The 9,217-nt window shown below is 41.7% G+C and overlaps 1 pseudogene; it reads left to right on the forward strand.

Moving 5' to 3' along the window:
- On the forward strand, window positions 1-485 carry LOC118846742 (annotated as a pseudogene).
- Window positions 486-9,217: the final 8,732 nt, after the last annotated feature.

The raw sequence follows: 9,217 nt of genomic DNA on the forward strand, positions 1-9,217 counted from the left end.
ACTATCCATGACAACTATGTGAACTTTACAGATGGTAACCACCAGATCATTTTGCCACTAATGCCCAAAACCACAGCTTCGATGTTTAACAAAAGTAACATGAGGTAGTCTGAATTACTGAGCAATCTCACTTATTTAAGCAGTTCATTAAAATTGACTTTCTGTGTCTCTTACAAATGTTACAGAGAAAACTGAGTAGGAAACTCTATCCAAAGTAGCATGATATCAAACAAACATTGGAAGAACTTTCTCTTCATGGTGCTGAAAGGAATAGTGATCTTGCAAAATGTGTCTTGTTAGGAAAAAAAGTGTTGTCACTGTTCTAGGGAGTGACAGCAGTGAAACTCAGGTTAGAGAAATTCAAGTGAAATAAGCAGACAAAGAGGCATTTGAAGTAAATGTGAAACCCACAAAAATCTGGAAAAGATACCTTCAATTAGAATGTCAGCTTTGGAGAAACAGATACCAGACCAAAGAGAATCTGATCCACCAGACAGATGTGTTTTAGCAATATGTGAAATAAATGGTGTTTGAAGGTTAAAAAAAAATTACATACCGTGTATGTGTGTGTGTGTGTGTGTGTGTGTGTGTGTGTGTGTGTGTGCGCGCGCGCGCGCGCGTAATAGAGGCTCAGAGCCTTTTCAGCCTTAGCCAGGAACGTGATTAAGCAGAGGGAAAAGAATGTCCTTGCCCAGAGCTTAACTTTGCCTCTATTCCTTTTCCCCAAATGCTCCTTTGCACATGATAGCAGAAGAGGATTTTGAACTGATGAATGCTAGAGTTATTGTCAGTTTGTTGGGAGGACAATAGAGAGAGGCTAACTAGGTATAATGCAGATATTTAAGACAGAGGGAATCCAAAGGGATTCTCACCCTAAGCTAGAGTGAAGTCTTCCACAGTAACACCCAAGCTCTGGACCAGAAAGTTTTGTTCAAGAAGCAGAGCAAGCCTCAGGGAACCAAACAGCTGAGAGGACCCTTGTTACCAGTTCTAAAGAGCTTGGCATCTGGGGCAGAGAGTCTCCTCCTGGTGATGAAAAGCTGCTTTTAGCTAAGCCTCAGTCCCCTGAGTGGGGGAAAAAAAGACAGGCAGGCATGTTTTCTTCCCCTAGGGGTGGACATTTTGCTGGTTCATGCCTTTAAATAGCCTTGGGGCTTTAAACTAAAAATATATGGCAGAGCTTTCTCTCCTCATGAGAGTCAGTAGTATAGTCAAGGATTCGAGCTGGTGCCGACACCTAAACAGAGAGAAGCCCCAAAGCCATAAACACTAGTGTCTGACAGAGTCCCACATCCACAAGGCAGCATTAGAAGTATTGGATAGAGACAATGTATTGGCATTGAGCAGCAAATGGCAAAGATGATTCAGACGCTACCCAGCAGAGGCCAGAAGGGAACAGGACCAGTAAGAACAGCACGACGATGTCACAAGGAGACTTTGGCAGTCCTATAGTGTTAGATTGTGGGTTTCCATGTGTATCCCATGAGCAGGGGCCAGTTTGAACTAGCTCTTGAGAGCTGAAAAGAGATGTACAGTTAGACTTGACTGAACAACAACAAAAACAACAAAACTTGAGAGTCAATTGTTAAGATTTCAGCATGAGCATTTACATCCCAGAAACTAGTAAATACTACAGATTATGACTTGATTTAATATTTTGTTGATTATCTAGACTTAAGAAAGTGATGAAGAAAATGTTAATAATGCAGGTTAATTTAAAAATGTATCATGAATACCTTTTCCCAAGAGAGCTGGTTGTTAAATATTGACTAGCATACCCCTGTCTATGTATGTGTGCCCCTTCCTGTGTAGATCTTAGACATGTCCTCCCTCCAAACATATTTCTTAAATGTACACACTTTTCTCAATGATGATAAATATACTTGTAGGAGAGTGAGTGTGCCCCAGGCTTATTGGGGAAATATTTTATTACTATTTCTCCTACTATACAAATTTATTTAGAGCCTTTGCTTTGAACTAAGTCTGCTGCTAGCTATTAAAAGTAAATACATCAGTGGAGACTTGTGAACTATAAGTTTGAGTAGATACAGACCCAGATAGTATCTTTGACCTGGGGTAGCCTTGTCTGGGGGAACCACTTGCTGGAAGAAAATGGACAAGAATTATGTAGCATCTGACCATGTTATTCCCCTACTGCTCCTAAAATCAAATGTTAACTCTTTTATTTGACACTTAAAGTCCTTTACATACTGGTTACAACCTATCTTTCTAGCCTTAATATACAATACTCTCCTTCATGTACTTGACAGTGAAGCCAAATTGGCATCCTCATCATTCCTCATTCACAACATTCCATTTCCCACCTCACTGCCTTTGTAGAGGCTGAATTCAATGCCAGGAATGCACTCTCTCCTCACCTCTACCCTTTAGAATCCCTAGCTTCCTTCAAAGCTCAGTTCAAAAGTCCTTCTGGGCTTTCCTAATGCTTCCCCTCTCTCTCCTGCTAGTGTCTCTTCATCAAAATTGACTTCCATTGTGTGTGTGTGTGTGTGTGTGTGTGTGTGTGTGTATGTGTATGCATGTGTGTTGTCTCTCCCTATGGAATGAAAGCTCCTTGACAGCAGGGATTCTTCCTTCCTTCCTTCCTTCCTACCTTCTTTCCTTCCTTCCTTCCTTCCTTCCTTCCTTCCTTCCTTCCTTCCTTCCTTCCTTCCTTCCTTCCTTCCTCTTTCTCTCCTTTTTTCCCTCTCTTCTTTCCTTTCTTCCTCCCTCCCCTTCTCTGTTTATTTTGTATGCCCAGGACCTACAACTGTACCTAGCACATAGTAGGTGCTTAATAAATGCTTACTGACTGACTGATTGGGGATGGGAAGGTGTGGATGAGTTATGATCTGCACTGATTGGGGGAAATACAAGCATTAGTGAAAGCAGAGTTCCATTGCAGAATTGAAAAAAAAGTCTGATTTGAAAGCTGAAACATTAAAACAGAAACGACAAAGTAACAGTAAGTGTCAAGTGGGCACTGACCAGTATGTAATTTAGGACCTCAGACCAGAGGAGCAATGGGGTTCCTGTTCGTCTTTGGCACCAAATTGGATGAAGCAGAGAGATTTTATAACAGCATCCATCCATCTATTCATTCACTCATTCATTTGTTTCAATTCAATTAAGAAAATATTTATCATAATATAACAGAAGATAATGTTATATCTCCTCTCTTATGTTGTAAACTTCCACTAGGCTTCACTCCTCCAGACTTCTCCATCATGTCCCAGAAACCTCTTCATCCTGGAAGATCTTTTCAGCCCTGGAACTCACCCTCTGTACTGTCTTCTTCTCTTGAGTACCTACCCTGCTTATATATCACTGATTGCACCCTAATAAGCCTTATGATTAGATCATGGATCACTCCCAGCATTTACTGAGTTTACTGTTATACACATGCTGATGAATGAAGGTGGAGAAAATCACACAACTGTTAGGAGTGGGTCCACAACAAAGTTATGCTGCACCATCTCAACTGAGCCTCACTGCTGCTCGGCAATCTTTTTACTCTTCCCTTATCAAATCATTATCCAAAGCAGCTCTTTCAAATCTTTTCATCCCTCCTCAAATCTCCAGTAGTTCCCCCTCCCTTCACTCTCTCAGTTGAGATCCTTGTCCCATGTTTTACAGAAAAAAAAATTGAGGCCATTCTCTGTGACCTCTCTCTTTTCCCTTCTTCTTCATCTCTTACCACTCAGATTCCTTCTGCTACAATCTCCTCCTTCATCCCTGTCTCAGATGAGGGAGATTTACTCATGACCCCCTACATGCAAGTGATGCCATTCTATCTTTTCTCCTCCAATGGACTGCCTTCTCTGTCATATCTATTCTTTATAGCTTACCTTCAATCTATTGCTGTCCACTGATTCCTTCCCTACTGTCTACAAACATGCCTATTTCCCCCTCATCCTTAAAAACTCTCACTTGATCCTTCTATCACCACTAATTATCATCCTATATCCCTTCTGCCCTTTGTGGCTGAACTCCTCAAGGAAGCCATCTACAACAGTTGCCTACACATGATTTCCTATTACTCTTTTCTTAACCCCTTATGATCTGGCTTCCGACCTCATCAGTCCACTGAAATGGCTTTGTCCAAAGTTACCAGTGATCTCTTAATTGCCAAATCCCACAGCCTCTTCTTCATTCTCTTTCTTCTTGACCCCTCTGCAGCCTTTGACACTGTTGATCATCCTCTTCTCAATACTATCTTTTCTCTAGATGCTCAGGACACCATCTTCTCTGGTTTTCCTCCAACCTTTCTGAGCTGTGTTTCTCTGTATCCATTGCTGGATCCTCATCTAGGTTCTGCTATCTGACCATAGGTATCTCACAGTGCTCTGTCCTGGGCCCTCTCCTCTTCCCCCTCTATACTGCTTCACTTGGTGATCACAGCAGCTCCCATGAACTTTATGACCATCTTTGTGCTGATGATTCTCAAATCTACTTTTCCTGTCCTAACCTCTTTGCTGACCTCTAGTCCCACTCACCTTTCTGCCTGTCTTTCAGACATCTCAAACTGGACTTCCAGGGGACATCTTAAACTCAACGTGTCTAAAACAGACCTAATTATCTCTCCCCCTAAACCCTTTCCTCTTCCTAACTTCTCTATTACTGTAGAGGACAACACCAATCCTCCCAGTCCCTCAGGCTCACAACCTAGATGTCCAAGGAAATAGAGCAATGCCATCTGAGAGAATCAGGAGTACCCCTGTGACCCATGACCTTTCTCCCTTCTGCTCCTTCAGTCTCCCTCCCTATTCTATTCACCAACGTACAGCAAATGCACAGTTGGTTATTTAAAACAAACTAACCATTTTACTTCTGCCCAAAAGAATATAAATTTTGATCATTGAAACCTGGAAAGATATCTTGGGATTTATGGGCTATATTTCTTTCTTAAGGCCCATACCTTAAATCCAAATCACTCTGGCTCTCATTGGCCAACAATAGGCCCCAGCCCAAGCCTCACTTGGTCATTGTTTGGGCCCTGAAGGCTCAGAATGAGTGCAAAGAGCAATTGTTTCTGTTTTGGCCAGAAACCCTGAGTTTTGATTTTTTTTTTGACTAGGTAGAAGACGTCATTTTTTTCTTACCTAGCCTTAATCACTGAATGGGTTTTGCTTCAGTCAAACTGAGACCTGGGAAAGACCTTACCTTAAAAAGACCAAGGTCTCCCACTGCACCTGGGGCCATCTCCAGTCGTCCTGATCTATATCTTGCCACTGGACCCAGATGGCTACAGAGGAGAGACTGAGGCTGGTGACTTTGCACAGCCCTGCCTCACTTAAATCCAATGCACTTGCGAGTCATGGCATCACCTTCCTGATGTCATGGTCCTCTTCGAGAAAGAAGGACAAACAACAACAACAAATTATCCCTTATACGTAGGCATTCTTTTACTTAGAGATCATAACCCAAGAACAGAAGATGAAGAGGGGCCTTTGTCTAGCATTCCAGAGACCTGTATATTCATTTTACTTCACACATTAATTTGCTCTGTCCTCTGGGGAAATCACTTCCCTTCTCTGGGCCAAGTTTCATCATCTGGTAAATGAAAGAGTTGAATTTGATTGGATCATTAAGGTCACTTCCAACTTCAGGGTTTGACACTGTGAGCTGGTGACACAAAGACCTTGTCTGGGGGTGATGCTCTCTTTCTCTATAAAGACAATTGAAATGTATTGAAGGTACAGGGTTAAACAAAATTCAGTTCAGAAAACATTTTTTTTAAAAGTAAGTAAATAAATGAATACTGGAAATTGCCATGGCAAAATTACAATCTCCCTGTCCTCGAGGAGCTTACATTCTAGTAGGGAAGTAAGACTAGTATAAACAGACACAAAAGTTTATAATACAAATTGTGTGTGTGGTTGTGGTTTGTCCTTCGTCCTCAAAGAGGACCATGACATCAGGGAAACGATGACATGACTTGCAATTGACTTTGACTTGAGTGAGGGAGGGCTATGCAAAGTCACCAGCCTCACTTTTTCCTCCAGAGCCATCTGGGTCCAGTGGCCAGATCAGGATGACTGGAGATGGCTGGGGATGCAGTGGGGGACCTTGGCCTTTTTTAAGCTAAGGTCTTTTCAGGTTCTCACTTTGAGTGAGGCAGTGCCCATTCAGTGAATAGCCTTCTTTAAGAAGTGAGTCAAGGGGTGGCCCTTTTAATAATAATAAAAAAAATCAAACTAGGAGGGAAAGGCACTCAGGGTTGCTGGCCAAAAGAGAAACAGTCACTATTTACATTCATTGGGCAGGGCAAGGACCTATTGTTGTCCAATCAATGAGATCGAGAGTGAAACCAAATTTTCTCTTGATTCACTCCGGATAATACAAATTAAAAAATTATCAGATGCAGAGAAGAGGTCAAAACAGAAGGCTCAAATAATTCTAGAATGATGGGGATCACTGAGAGGATCAGGAATGAGCAAGAGAAGGAGGCAAAGGATGTCAATTGGTTGCTCTGGGAGGGAGTTTTTTCCAGGAATGGAAGATAGCCTTTGAGCAAAGTCATAGAATATTGATTGGCAAGAAGTAGGGGATAAAGAACTGTGAGTGATTGGAGGATAGAATGCCTGAAGGAGAATGCTGTGAGATAAGAACTGGAAAGACAGATGAGAGTCAGACTGTGGAAGGTCTTGAACACTAGGCTAGGGATCTTTCTTATTATTTCATAGGTAATATTTAATAGGCAGCTCCCGATGATTTTTGAAGAGGAGTGTGATGTAATCAGGCCTGAACATTAGAAAGATTGCTTTGTGAGTGTTATGAAGGATGAATTGAAACGGGGAGAGAATGTGACAGTTGACAAATTTGGTGGTTGCTACAATAGCTCCAATGAGAGGCAACAAGAGCCTATACTGGGGTGCTGGTTTTAGAAATGGAAAGAAGGAAGAGATGTCAGAGATTTTGTGGAAGCATAACCAAGCCTCAGGGACTGGAGGATGATAATGCTATTCACAGAAGCAGGGAAGTGAGGATTAGCCTTGATGGGAAATTCCCAACAACACACAGCACGGAACCATGGATAGGGCCCTTGATCTAGAGTCAAGAAGACTTGGGTTCAACCATTGCACTGGATATTTTGGAGTTATGTGACCATGGGCCATGTCACTTGTCTCCCTGTGTCTCAGTTTCTTCATCTGAAAAATTAGGAGATTGGACTGGCTGACCTCTAAAGTCCTTTGTAGCTCTGTATTTATGATCCTACAATCCCATTGTCAGGAAGTATGAGTTCAATAACCTGTTAGAAAAAAGTTCTTGTCCTTTGCCTAGTGGTGCCTAGGCTACCCAGAGAAACAGGAGGTACTCTGGAGCCATAGTGACAAGGACAGGAGTGTGGAGAAGTTTGGTGCAGAGAACACTAGAGGGCGGTGCCTGCTTGGATTGGTGAAGTGGAACTTTGAGTTACTGTAATACCTGTTGCAGAACATATTTGTTGATTCCTCCCCCTTTAAAAAAAAACAAAACAACAAACTTTCTTTTCATATATTATGGCCAGTTTGCAGTGGGAATTGGTGTCAACCGATCAGTTTGTGCAATGGAGAGATTTTTCAGATGGGGAACTGATTCAAGAACAGTGTGAGACCCTATTCTTTGACTAGAAGAAGGCCTTTGCCAGGATAGAGTACTGGGCCTGGAGTCAGGAAGACTCATCTTTTTGAGTTCAAATCTGGCCTCAGACTCTTATTAATGTGTGACCTTGGGAAAGTCACTTAACCCTGTTTGCCTCAGTTTCCTCATCTGTAAAATGAGGCAGAGAAGGAAATGGCAAACTACTCCAGTATCTTTGCCAAGAAAACCCAAAATGAGATCGTGGATTGAAAACAACTGAACAACCATCAAGCCAATACATTCATGTGGGCATCCTAAGGATCATGACTTATCCATGTCTGCCCACCTTGTGTGACTTTTGACCTCATCATCCCATAAATTCACATTAGTCTTAAATTTTTTCACCAGAGCTGCTAAGCATGCCAAGAGGCTCTGAGGTATAGCTGGGCATGTGTCATTATCCTCTTCTTGAGTGATGTGATGATTTCTTCTGATAATGTAACAACTCCAGGCTTATCCAGCTCACAACCCAGCCACCCAGCCACCTGCCCTGTATTACATATTAGCCACAATTCAAGACATTCCCTCTCTCCTGCCTCCATTGTATCTTTTCCACCCCACTCAGATAGTTGACATTAAGGGCTTACCATTTGGTAGGCAACTCCCAAATTTTCACCAAATTTCAATTTTATATCCTTCATGTTCTTAAGCCCACAAGACATTTCCACAATCCACTTAAGAATTCTATATTTTATAGAAATGTGAATTACTCCAAGTTCAATGCCTTAGGCATTCTTGGTTGGATTGTAATTATAGAGACCAGAGCCTTGATCTTCTATAGGAAGTTTGCATCCTTAGATACAAGTGTGGTCAAATCCTGTACCTTCCAGGTTCTAGGCTATAATGACCCTTGATTTTGTGATACCGCACCATCAATCCCCACACCCCCTAGTCAGTAAACACTGGTTAATTAGTCAGGAATTCCTTATCTGAGTTTACCACCACATTGGGTGTGAGGTAAAACAAATGAACTTCATCCAATCCCTGTTCACTTGGAGCTATCATACCGGATAGGATGAGGATGATCAAAAGAATATATGGGTAAATATAAGAGCAGTAACATCCAACATGGAAAGCTTAAGGAGCTTTATAATTTATTTTAGCTTAGATAAAAGACAATTTGGAAGGGGCATGATTTGTCTTCAAACATTTGAAGGATTATAATATGGAAAAAGAATGTTCATTCTTATGTTGCACCAGAATCTACCTTAAAATTCCACCACCAATGCAGACCAAATCTCCTAACAGTCAAAGCAATAGGCTCTGTTAATGGATAAAGAGTTCATTATTACCGAAGGAGCCAAGAAAAGAGTCTGGGTGACTGGGGCATCTTTCAGGAATAGTGTACAAAGGAATGTACATGTTAGCATGGGAATTTGGGCTAGACATCTAAGCCACTTTCCAGTATTCCAATATTCCATGGTTCTGTAGCCAAATGGATTTGCTTCATACTTGTGTGCAGCATAGGTAGTTATCTGTACCACAACCTCTACCTCTTACCACTACTGGCTCATTTCTCTGTTGATTTTCTTCCTGGGTCCCCAAGAAAAGTAGGGTATGGATATCTCAGAGATGACTAATATTGCAGAAATTA

This window comes from Trichosurus vulpecula, chromosome 4, assembly GCF_011100635.1.
Source record: "Trichosurus vulpecula isolate mTriVul1 chromosome 4, mTriVul1.pri, whole genome shotgun sequence".
Taxonomy (NCBI): domain Eukaryota; kingdom Metazoa; phylum Chordata; class Mammalia; order Diprotodontia; family Phalangeridae; genus Trichosurus; species Trichosurus vulpecula.